This window comes from Dermacentor andersoni, unplaced genomic scaffold, assembly GCF_023375885.2.
Source record: "Dermacentor andersoni unplaced genomic scaffold, qqDerAnde1_hic_scaffold ctg00000577.1, whole genome shotgun sequence".
Taxonomy (NCBI): Eukaryota; Metazoa; Arthropoda; class Arachnida; order Ixodida; family Ixodidae; genus Dermacentor; species Dermacentor andersoni.
Window position 1 is genome coordinate 25,001 of NW_027315259.1, and position 12,500 is coordinate 37,500.

General features: G+C 54.1%; 3 non-coding genes across 3 annotated transcripts; 1 reads left to right on the top strand and 2 right to left on the bottom strand.

Moving 5' to 3' along the window:
- Positions 1 to 454: 454 nt before the first annotated feature.
- Positions 455 to 607, bottom strand: LOC140214692 (5.8S ribosomal RNA). The gene has a single exon (XR_011891626.1). It is a non-coding gene; the product is annotated as a 5.8S ribosomal RNA (ribosomal RNA).
- A 1,574-nt stretch (positions 608 to 2,181) lies between these two features.
- On the bottom strand, positions 2,182 to 3,996 carry LOC140214687 (small subunit ribosomal RNA). The gene has a single exon (XR_011891621.1). It is a non-coding gene; the product is annotated as a small subunit ribosomal RNA (ribosomal RNA).
- A 4,816-nt stretch (positions 3,997 to 8,812) lies between these two features.
- On the top strand, positions 8,813 to 9,004 carry LOC140214695 (U2 spliceosomal RNA). Its single transcript, XR_011891629.1, has one exon. It is a non-coding gene; the product is annotated as a U2 spliceosomal RNA (small nuclear RNA).
- The last annotated feature ends 3,496 nt before the right edge of the window (positions 9,005 to 12,500 follow it).

Below are 12,500 nucleotides of genomic sequence, written 5' to 3' on the forward strand. Positions count from 1 at the left end.
TGAACGAGCGACCAGCTCTGGAGCTCGACGTACTTCGAAGGCAAACAGCGCAAATTGCGATCGCGCTGGCTTTGCGCACGGCGCGGGAATCGGCCGGCGTTTCATTCCCACGTTTTCCGTGCACGCAAGCGTGCGCTTCCGACTCTCTCGCAAACGTGCGCGCTACATGGCAACAGACGTTCGCGCCTCGTGCTTGGACCGCTCTTTCCCTGCAGGTATCCGACTCCATCCTGCGGCGGTCTTACTAGAGGCGCGCACTCGTCACGCTGCAGTAGTATTGCCTCGTTTCCGTCTTTTCGAAGAATTGGCACAACGGTTTGCCACCGTCTCCCTCTCGTGAGGCCGCTGGCGCGTGGCTTTAGCGCTCAACGTACTGTCCATGATGCCGACGCGGTCAAAACGAGTCGACGGACGCACGTTCCCTGTGCGCCGAAGTCTCTCTTGATATGTGATCCGACCCTCAGACAGACGAAGCCAAGGGAAGACCCAAGGCCGCAATGTGCGTTCAAAGAATCAGTGCTCAGTGTGTCCTGCAATTCACACCAAGTCTCGCAGCTGGCTGCGTTCTTCATCGACCCGAGAACCGAGTGATCCACCGCTTAGAGTCGTGAAAAATAGTTTGTTCAATTCAGTACAGTACAACCAGGGTTTTAGGCACGTGGCGTCTCCCTGTGTGTGGTTTCGAAGAGCGCCTTTCGGCGTGCGCTCCTCCAGTCTCGCTCTTTCGGCGGCCGCGTCTCAGCAGCTGAAAGCCTAATGGCACTCCACTCCTGCTACTCGCGCGTGTGTTTTGCGCCCACGCCTTCCTCGCTTGCCCTCGAGGCACCTTATGCCGTTTGCGCGCACTCGAAGCCGGTTTTACCTGCCAACCATCCACCGGACCCGTGTGTCTCGTGTGCACGTTCACATCGCTCCACTAAAAATTGCAAAGAGCGACAGAGCCATGATTAGGGCTAAGCCGCTGTGGAGTCTTTAACGGCTACACGGCCACGGGCAGGGCTTCACCCCCATCGACGTGCTTCGCTTCAGTCAGCAGTAGGTTCATAGAAGGGCCTCAAACACACACACACTTTCGCATCGGCAGATCGCCGCAGCATAACCGCTGTTGATCCAACAGCCTACTTGAGACGAAAGACAAGAGCCCGGCGCGCGTACTCGCGCAGCTCTCCAAAACCACTCGGCCAGTGCCAGGGACGGCTCCCTGCGCCGGCGCCACAACAAGTCTACTTGAGGCGGAAGACGAAGCCAGCAAGGGCCTGGCCGCAAGTGCGTTCGAAACCGGGACTACAGTCCCTCGTCTGTCCGTACTTCCTCTTTCGACGTGCGGCGCCTTCCCAAAGCGCACAAGTCCGCTAACCGCAGAACGCTTCCGACGTAGCAAAGCCGCGTTTCCTTCGGTACTTCGCAGCAACGCCGCCTTTCCCTCGGCGGCGGGCGAATAGCCTGCAGACGTCGTCGCATTAAACCGCGATCTCGACACCTCGCGCGTCACGAGCAGGAGCCGACCGGCAGCCTCCGGCCCTTTCGGACTCGGTGGCATTTGCCGCGGAGGACGGGAGAGCACTTTAGGCCACGGTTCCTTCCGTACTTGGCAGCCGCACCCTCATACCGACAGTTCCATGACCGACCGAGCGCCACACCGTTCCTTTAGTACTTGGGTGGCAACAAAGTCGGGTCGTTACTCCATACTCGCCGCAGGAAGCGACCGGCAGCCGCCAGCCTTTTCAGACTCGGCAGCGTTTGCCGCGGAGGACGGGAGAGCGCTCGCACCACGGTTCCGTGTGTGTACTAAGCGGCAGCGGCATTAGCTCTCGACCGTCAGTTCCTTGACCGACCGCACGCTTCGCCGTTCCCCTCGTACTGGGCAAAGCAGCAGGTCGGGTCGTCTTACTCCCATTCCGCGCAAGAGCGCCAAAGCGGACAGAAAGCCCACCCAGTGTGCGTTACGCCGTTTCTACCCGCGGGCGCGGCCAAGCCAACCGTCCAAGGTTGCAGCCGGCGTCCACTGGGCGCAACAAATTTGGCACGGGGCGCCCCTCAAAATTCAGGCAGTCCCCGGCATGTTCGGGTATAGCCGTCCCCGCGTCCAAGCGGGGCCAGCGGCGGAAAGCGTCGGGCGCAGCGAGCTGCTTCACCCACACGGGGTAGAAACAATGGCGCTCGCCACCCTTCACAATCCGGTAATGATCCTTCCGCAGGTTCACCTACGGAAACCTTGTTACGACTTTTACTTCCTCTAAATGATCAAGTTTGGTCATCTTTCCAACAGACCGGCGCAACCGAAAGGCCGCGCCGGACATCGGTCCGAAGACCTCACTAAATCATTCAATCGGTAGTAGCGACGGGCGGTGTGTACAAAGGGCAGGGACGTAATCAACGCGAGCTTATGACTCGCGCTTACTGGGAATTCCTCGTTCAAGGGGAACAATTGCAAGCCCCTATCCCAATCACGAAAGAAGTTCCACGGGTTACCCAGTCCTTTCAGACAGGGATAAAGACACGCTGCTTCCTTCAGTGTAGCGCGCGTGCGGCCCCGGACATCTAAGGGCATCACAGACCTGTTATTGCTCTGTTTCGTGCGGCTAGGAGCCGCTTGTCCCTCTAAGAAGGTTGTAAGGTGCTGGGAACCCCGCACCTATTTAATAGGCTAGAGTCTCGTTCGTTATCGGAATTAACCAGACAAATCGCTCCACCAACTAAGAACGGCCATGCACCACCATCCACCGAATCAAGAAAGAGCTCTCAATCTGTCAATCCTCCCAGTGTCCGGGCCGGGTAAGTTTTCCCGTGTTGAGTCAAATTAAGCCGCAGGCTCCACTCCTGGTGGTGCCCTTCCGTCAATTCCTTTAAGTTTCAGCTTTGCAACCATACTTCCCCCGGAACCCAAACACTTTGGTTTCCCGGAAGCTGCCCGCCGAGTCATTTGAGTAACTCAGGCGGATCGCTGGTTGGCATCGTTTATGGTCAGAACTAGGGCGGTATCTGATCGCCTTCGAACCTCTGACTTTCGTTCTTGATCAAAGAAAACATTCTTGGCAAATGCTTTCGCAGTAGTTCGTCTTGCGACGGTCCAAGAATTTCACCTCTAGCGCCGCAATACGAATGCCCCCGTCTGTCCCTCTTAATCATTACCTCGTATTCCAAAAACCAACAGAACAGAAACGAGGTCTTGTTCTATTATTCCATGCAAGTTTATTCAGGCGACTCGCCTGCGTTGAGCACTCTAATTTTTTCAAAGTAAAAGCACCGGCCTTCTCGAGGCACACAATGAAGTGCACCAAGAAAGGACCGGCATGATGTTCAGTCCGAGCCGTCGCATCGGGTAGATGCACTACTCGTCTGGAACTGAGATCCAACTACGAGCTTTTTAACCGCAGCAGCTTTAGTATACGCTATTGGAGCTGGAATTACCGCGGCTGCTGGCACCAGACTTGCCCTCCAATTGATCCTCGTTAAAGGATTTAGAGTGTACTCATTTCAATTACGGGGCCTCAAAAGAGTCCCGTATTGTTATTTTTCGTCACTACCTCCCCGTGCCGGGAGTGGGTAATTTGCGCGCCTGCTGCCTTCCTTGGATGTGGTAGCCGTTTCTCAGGCTCCCTCTCCGGAATCGAACCCTGATTCTCCGTTACCCGTAACAACCATGGTAAGCAAGTAACCTACCATCGAAAGTTGATAAGGCAGACACTTGAAAGAAACGTCGCCGGCTCGTGGCCATGCGATCAGCACAAAGTTATCCAGAGTCACCACACAATACGGGCCGAAACCCGATCGATCTTGGTCTAATAAAAGCACCCGTCGCCCAAAGGGCTTCAGGCTCACTGCATGTATTAGCTCTAGAATTGCCACAGTTATCCAAGTAGGAAGAAACGATCTAAGGAACCATAACTGATTTAATGAGCCATTCGCGGTTTCGCCTTATTTCGGCATGTACTTAGACATGCATGGCTTAATCTTTGAGACAAGCATATGATTACTGGCAGGATCAACCAGGTAATCGTTCAACTGCGCGTCCAGCCTTTCAAGCAGGCCGGACGCCGTTTTTGCGATGCCGAGGCCACCTTCAGGCGCCCCAACACGCTTCGTTCTCGCAAAGGGTAGCACTTTGCACAGTCCGAGACGACGGCGTTCGAGCTCGCTACGGCGCCCTCCCCGCAGGGCCGGGTATCGCCACGCGGCAAGAAGCACGCAACATTCTCGATAGACCGGTTGTGTCGACTCGATCGCGGCTTGCGGTTTCTCTCGAGCCCGCAGCACTGGTGGACCGACCGACACTTGCAACGTAGCCGAGACGGCAAAGCCGCTAGGCGACGGGTCACGCCCGCGCCTTCGGCGCTTTCGTATTTGATTCGTCCGAGGACGATGCGGAACACACTTCGATATCGTGGAAAAAGCGTCGTCCGACAACCAGCCCCTAACGCATCAAGCGGATGAGGCTGCAGACGTCAGCTGTGGGATCCACGGGAGCGATACCGGGGACACGCTTGACGGGCACGAAGCCCGCCGCATATCAAACACCCAGGTCGCTTTGGGGGCGACTGCTCTCTGGGACCCCCATATAATAGCAGCGATAAGTACCCAGACCTCCATGGGGCCGTACTCGTGCCACTTTCGACGAGCGTTTGGCGAAAATCGTGCCGCCTCGTAACGCCGCGAGCAAGATTGAAAGCTTACGTCGGCAGCACAATGCCGAAGTCGTGAAAGCGCAGCGCGTCTACCGAATGCGCGAACGGCAATTTCTCGCTAATGGCCAGTACGGTTTCCTGCACAATTGCCTTTCTGTCGCCCTACGGGGCCCCCGGCCGATCGATTCGAGGCACGCTAGCACGGCCCCTTCGCCATTTCCGAGCACGAGTGCGAACAGTGCGGGCGGCGTGCTCGACGCCCCGGCTGACGTCGTTTCGGACTTTGTCTCTTCGCGTGCTCGCGGCAACGCCGCGGCCAACGACGACGTCTGCGCGGTTCTTTGCCGGTTCCCGGCGTGCTATAGTGCAGCCCTCTGCAGGGTGACACCGGCTCCGTCGTGGCCGTGCGGCGGCTTGTACGCAAAAGTTGCGTCAAAGGCGTCGCGCTCGCGCCGCCCCGGCACACGCGGTTTCGGACTTTGTCTCTTCCAGCGCTCGCGTAGTCGTGGGCACGATTGTCGACTTCGGAACGGTGCGCGGACACCGCCACGAGCACGCGCAAGACGAAAATCGCACTACGGTACAATGTCGGCCGGGGCCCTACGGCCCCTTACAGTAGCAGCGATAAGTGCCCAGACCTCCATGGGGCCGTACTCGTGCGACGCGGCGGCGTACTGCGCCGAGCCGAGCGCCAATATTTGGCTTTTGCAGGGCGGATTCGAGCTCTGGCGATTGCCGCGGTACCGCCGCTCACCGATTCAAGGCACGCTAGCGCGGCCCCTTCGCCATTTCCGAGCACGCGTGCGAACAGTGCGGGCGGCGTGCTCGACGCCCCGGCTGACGTCGTTTCGGACTTTGTCTCTTCGCGTGCTCGCGGCAACGCCGCGGCCAACGACGACGTCTGCGCGGTTCTTTGCCGGTTCCCGGCGTGCTATAGTGCAGCCCTCTGCAGGGTGACACCGGCTCCGTCGTGGCCGTGCGGCGGCTTGTACGCAAAAGTTGCGTCAAAGGCGTCGCGCTCGCGCCGCCCCGGCACACGCGGTTTCGGACTTTGTCTCTTCCAGCGCTCGCGTAGTCGTGGGCACGATTGTCGACGTCGGAACGGTGCGCGGACTACGCCACGAGCACGCGCAAGCCGAAAATCGCACTACGGTACAATGTCGGCCGGGGCCGTACGGCCCCTTACAGTAGCAGCGATAAGTGCCCAGACCTCCATGGGGCCGTACTCGTGCGACGCGGCCGCGTACTGCGCCGAGCCGAGCGCCAATATTTGGCTTTTGCAGGGCGGATTCGAGCTCTGGCGATCGCCGCGGTACCGCCGCTCACCGATTCAAGGCACGCTAGCGCGGCCCCTTCGCCATTTCCGAGCACGCGTGCGAACAGTGCGGGCGGCGTGCTCGACGCCCCGGCTGACGTCGTTTCGGACTTTGTCTCTTCGCGTGCTCGCGGCAACGCCGCGGCCAACGACGACGTCTGCGCGGTTCTTTGCCGGTTCCCGGCGTGCTATAGTGCAGCCCTCTGCAGGGTGACACCGGCTCCGTCGTGGCCGTGCGGCGGCTTGTACGCAAAAGTTGCGTCAAAGGCGTCGCGCTCGCGCGCCGCCCCGGCACACGCGGTTTCGGACTTTGTCTCTTCCAGCGCTCGCAACCATGTCGGGGCCGACGCCGACGACTGCGTGGTGTTTCAACGATTGCCGGCGTGACACAATGCAGCTGCGTGCGGGATGCCAGCGATTCCGTCGTGTCCGTGCGGCGGCTTGTACGCAAAAGTTGCGTCAAAGGCGTCGCGCTCGCGCCGCCCCGGCACACGCGGTTTCGGACTTTGTCTCTTCCAGCGCTCGCGTAGTCGTGGGCACGATTGTCGACGTCGGAACGGTGCGCGGACTACGCCACGAGCACGCGCAAGCCGAAAATCGCACTACGGTACAATGTCGGCCGGGGCCGTACGGCCCCTTACAGTAGCAGCGATAAGTGCCCAGACCTCCATGGGGCCGTACTCGTGCGACGCGGCGGCGTACTGCGCCGAGCCGAGCGCCAATATTTGGCTTTTGCAGGGCGGATTCGAGCTCTGGCGATCGCCGCGGTACCGCCGCTCACCGATTCAAGGCACGCTAGCGCGGCCCCTTCGCCATTTCCGAGCACGCGTGCGAACAGTGCGGGCGGCGTGCTCGACGCCCCGGCTGACGTCGTTTCGGACTTTGTCTCTTCGCGTGCTCGCGGCAACGCCGCGGCCAACGACGACGTCTGCGCGGTTCTTTGCCGGTTCCCGGCGTGCTATAGTGCAGCCCTCTGCAGGGTGACACCGGCTCCGTCGTGGCCGTGCGGCGGCTTGTACGCAAAAGTTGCGTCAAAGGCGTCGCGCTCGCGCCGCCCCGGCACACGCGGTTTCGGACTTTGTCTCTTCCAGCGCTCGCAACCATGTCGGGGCCGACGCCGACGACTGCGTGGTGTTTCAACGATTGCCGGCGTGACACAATGCAGCTGCGTGCGGGATGCCAGCGATTCCGTCGTGGCGGTGCGGCGGCTTGTACGCAAAAGTTGCGTCAAAGGCGTCGCGCTCGCACCGCCCCGGCACACGTGGTTTCGGACTTTGTCTCTTCGAGCGCTCGCAGCGATGTCGAGGCGATCGCTTACGTCTGCACGGTTTCCGGTGTGCTACAATGCAGCAGTCTGCCGCACTACACCTCTTGGTTGCCGAGGCCAGCACGGCAATTTACTGAAGCGAGCGCATTGCGCCCAGGCGGCAGCGGACTTTGTGCTTTCGGGAGTGCTCTTGCTGTAAAATTTGAACGGCTGCAGCTGCGCGAAGCAAGTGTACCTATTTTCACTCTCTCTCTGTCTGCCTTTGAGGCGACTGTAATTTCACTTTAAACGCAACTGGAGGCGGGAGCAACCTGATGAGAGTAGGTGGACTTCGGTACATGTTGTAATTTAGAAATTGCTTTCAAGCTTTGAGGACATACACCTTCGCGCCATCTGCTTTCCCCGTCTCTTTGGCACTTTATAGTATGTGCTGCATGCTCTGCATTCCAAAGAAACACGCCTGTGTCTCTCCCTCTCTCACGTTCTTCTTCTTTTTGTAGCTGCTGTTGTAGAAGATGCTATGCTCTTTAATCGCTGTAACATAGAGTGCTTGCACAAGCCAACAACTGTTGCGCGTTTTTTTTTTTTTTTTTTCTCTTCCCAAGACGTTTCTGCCATTATTCACTAACTCTCGTTCTTAGTATGCAATGGAGCGTTAGCTCGCGCCATCTACCTTTCTTTCTGTATTGCAAAGTCCGCAGGTTTTCCTAGTTCCGTACACAGATGGCGCTAATGCGTTTTGGCGCCAGGTTCGAACGACCTCGCTGTACTCGTGTTTCCCATTTGAATGTTTCAAAGGGGTTTGCGACAGGGGGTGGTTCTTGTGCAAGGCTGAGCTTTCCAGCTGCGTTTAAGCTATGCTAGCATGTGTGCGTATATATATATATATATATATATAAATACACAAACACACACACACACACACACACACACACATGCATATATACATACACACACACGGTAATGGTAAAGATGATGAGGTAGCACTTTTTTTTTTTTTTTTACAATGCCTGTGTTTCAGATGGCGATCTTTCTCCCCTCTATGTTTCCGGTGGGAAGGAGTGTGCAGCGTTTTCTATATTTATTTTGTCATTCACTTCTATGTTGCTCGTCTTCGTACATGGGGCATGCTACCTAATTCTACCGGTCGATTCGACACGTTGCGATCCGTCCCGGCCTGTGCCGTATCAAAATTTTCAGTGGGCCTTGCGGTAAATAAAAAGAAATGAAGGAAATGCGCGTAGTATATTACAATTGCACACGGGCTTGAAACGAAGCCCTCAAGGAAGGTCACCTTGAGCGGTCGCATTCAGACGGAAGTAAGCATTCCCCTGGCGCGTTTTTTTCCGCTCGCCTGTTCCGTTTTCTACGAGGTTGCCTTGGTTGGTTTCGCGTTACAAGCAAGCTTGCACTCGGGTCTCGTTTCTACGCGACAGCGTTTCGTTAACAGCGAAAGACTGAGGCGTTGCGAGTTCATCCGTGAGATAGGGAGCGTTGAGTCTGTACACAGGCTGAATTTTATAATATTGCCCACGCTGTTGCTGAGGTTACCCATGTCGGCAGGGCGCCCACAAGGCAGTAGTACAATGAAGTGAAGTGAAGGACATCGCTTCTCGGCCTTTTGGCTAAGATCAAAGTGTAGTATCTGTTCTTATCAGCTTAATATCTGATACGGGTTCTATATGGACCCACGATATTAAACCTATTTTTGGAAGTTGGCGGAGTGCTTGAAGCCTGCTTCACCTCCGCCGCAGGTCGGCCCGGTATTGCACTACCTCCGGGATCGGCCCCGCTCACTTAGGTGAGACTTCATTCAATCAAAATGAAGAGCACAAGCTCAACGCGAGCAGTGACTTGACACGCACCATTCCTATACTACACGCAACGATGCCGGTTCGCGGACCACGAGAGTAATTAAACTGCCACTCCATCTGTGTGTAGCGTCGCACTTGTTGCGTCGCAAATGGGACAGCCGCTCCAGCAAATTTCTAGTTATGGGCTTCGAGAAAAATTAATGAAAGCAAAAGAAAGAACCAGAATTCCTATTTGTCCGATGTCTCTGAATGATTGTCTCCTGTAAAGAGCCACTTGGGGGGATGGGGGGTAGGATTAGCCGTGGGGTTCGCAATCAATATGAATCCCACTCAAAGCCAACACTGGATTTTGGAGTTCACTATCGCTTGGATCCGTAAACCACCGCGGCCACGCAAGCTCGCCCTGCCGCCGAAATCCGCTGCCCAAGTGGAAGAAAGATTCCCTATGAAAGAAAAATAGAGTGCCCGATTTCTGGCAACTACTGTGCAGCCTTTGTGTACACATTTTCGCAGCAGTGGGACCGAGCGCCTCGAAAACAAACTTGTCGTATGCCCAAATGTGGCGAAATATATTCAAGGGTTAAAAGGTGCCTCATCTTTCTAACCTGTATGTTACGAAGACCTGTTGCTACCTTTTCATCATGAACATCATCATCATCATCATCCTGGCTACGCCCACTGCAGGGCAAAGGCATCTGCCATGATCCTCCAAGTACCCCGGTCAGGTGCCGATTGTCGCCATGTAGTCCCTAATCTAATCTGCCCTCCTAACTTTCTGCCACCCCCTGCTACGCTTCCCTCCTCTTGGAATTCAGTCTGTAACCCTTAATGGCCACCGGTTATCTTCCCCCCAGATTGCATGCCCTGCGCATGCCCATTTGTTTTTCCTGGTTTAAACTTTGGTGTCATTAACGAGCGTTTCTTCTCGCACACCCCAATCTGCTCTATTCCGATCCCCCCGTGACGCCACACCCATCATCCTTCTTTCCAGAGCCCGTTGCGTCGCCCTCAGTTACCCTTCGGTAATCCTCAAAGCTTTTTGTTGGGGCACTCGTGGCATCTTTCTCGTTTAATGAAGTCAAATTTTTTTCAGTTTTGGGGGAAAACTCAATGAGCTAGGCGCGATTGTGTCCCTGGCGCCGCTCTCAACAAGATGGCGGCGCCCATGCTTTTTGCCTGCAGGTTCGGCCCTACGCAGAACACGCCTGCCGGGCAGTGTAGCCACGTTGAAGGGGCAAAGCGTAGTGCAGTGAAGCGCTTGCTCGGGCGAAAAACGCAAATATGAGCCAAACAGGAATTTCCATTATTGGAAATTCCAGTTCAGTTTGCGCATTGCGTTCGCCTAAGGTAAAGAACACAAATGCGAGTGCCACAGCAGTCAAGTCAAAGCTTAGGATTGCGTATCATTTTTTTTTTTTTTTTTCTTTTCGTGCCTTTTACTCCTGGCCTGCGTGGCCCTAGCGCGCATGCACACGAAAGTAATGAAATGCTGAAAACACGAAATAATGCGGTGCGGCTGTATCATATCTATTTTGTGCGCTTTGTTCTTTGTGGACTACAGCGGTGTGCGTCATGAGAAAGTTTCGGTGCCCTTCTTGGGTGACCAGTGAAGCTATATTTAAAACCACATTGATTTGTACGGTTATTGCTACAAACTGCGTGTGGGTGTTTTTCTTTTTCGCTGCCAACGATGGGTTATCGCAACCGCGATCGGTTCTGCTGCTACGCTAGACGCGTGCTTGCCAACGGTTGGCTCTATACGCGACCCGCGACGCGTGGTCGGCACATTCAAGCAGTCAATTGCAAACCGTTCCAAGAAAAAGGATGTACTCCACTTGCCACCTAGTTCGACGATTGTACTTTCTGACCCTCGAGGAAGCGCCGCCTTCCCACGTTTTCTATAATACGATAAGATTCAGAGCGACCGCGACCACTTGTCTTTGTCAATATCTCGGAAACGCTTTCTTTGTTTTCTTTTTTTTTTTTTAAATCCAGATACTCAGACGCGCCCGTGTTCACGCGCACTTGTTCTCTCCGATAAGCAGGGAAGCTCGGTTGGGGTGGTGTCGGGCCTTGCGCATGCGCTGCTGAGCTCGTCGCTTCGCCGGCCGGTCGATGCTGGCGCGGTACTGGTAATGAACTTCGACGTGCATGGTGAAACGTCACTTTGTATTGCCACTGTAGACTAGCAATGCAATGTGTTTGCGAGCGATTGGATAAATGAGAAAGCGTGCACTGTCTACAGTTCATGCCCCTCTAGAGTAGTGGAAATGTTGCTCCAAGTGTTAGGTTTGTAATTTGCGCCTACGAACATGAACTAAACAAAGAAAATGGTCTGCAGCCGCCTTCGCTTCATAAAATTCCCGTACGAAGAAATTTCCGTGCGCGAATGAGAGAGCAAAAGAGAGAAACCATGTTAAGAAGAATGGCTGCCTTTTACGTGATCTCGCGCATGAAACCAGACGATAGATTAATTTTAGCCGTTCATTTTGATTTGCCGAATGTAAACCGGAACACTTTCTCCACGCGGTCTTCAGATTTGAATGGCAATCAATCACATCCTTTCTTTTTTTTTTTTTTTTCTGTTTCTTTCTATCTGGAACCGAAAGAATTCAGAACGCCATTTCAATCTTAGATTCGATTAGATATCGCGACTGGTATGCTGAAATATCACGCCTTATCTGGTGTTAACCTTCTTGATCACGGCAATAAAAAATCGCCAGTTCCCGAACTTTAATCGCGCCGAAGATGAACCGATATGCTGGATTCTTATTGTCATGATTTTATAGAAAGCGCTGGTTCTATGGCTAGCTTTGAGGAAAAGAAAAACATCGTTCAGGAATGTATAACTCTAAACAACTAAAAAAAAAAATCTGCCGGCAATTGGTACTACAACGAGAGTACTGAGAATACTGGAAAAGATGAAATCCAATCATGCTGAACTGAACTGAGATTATTTCATCAAGACATGCCCCGAAAAACGTGGCCACTTTCAATGATAATTTCAAATGTGATTTCTTTCTTTTTTTTTTTTCTTTTTTTTTTTTTTTACGACGGATAATAATTATCTTTCCAATGGCGGATGTGAAAATTTCAGAGCACGTCATTTTCGAAATCCCAAGGCCCCGGACGCATTCTCTCTTCTTTAAGTATTTTGGTGGTGCACACGGAGGAAAATTTCGCGCACGTAATTTATAAACTAGTAGTTGATTTTCTAGAAGAACACAAAGTGCTGACAAACGGCCAACCAGGACACAATTAAATTGGTATTACGCACGGTTTCGAAGCCGCGGTAACAAAAGGGTAACAAAGGGACGTTCATTTCGTGGTGTCGATTTCACGTCTCTCACAATAAAAAAAAAAAAAATAATAATAATAAAAACTACTGCATAAAATAGGTTTTCCCAAACTGGATGGTTTCGATCAGCTTTTGAACAGCCCTTCCTTAAATTGAGTTGGCGTTGATTGAGCAGGTGCGG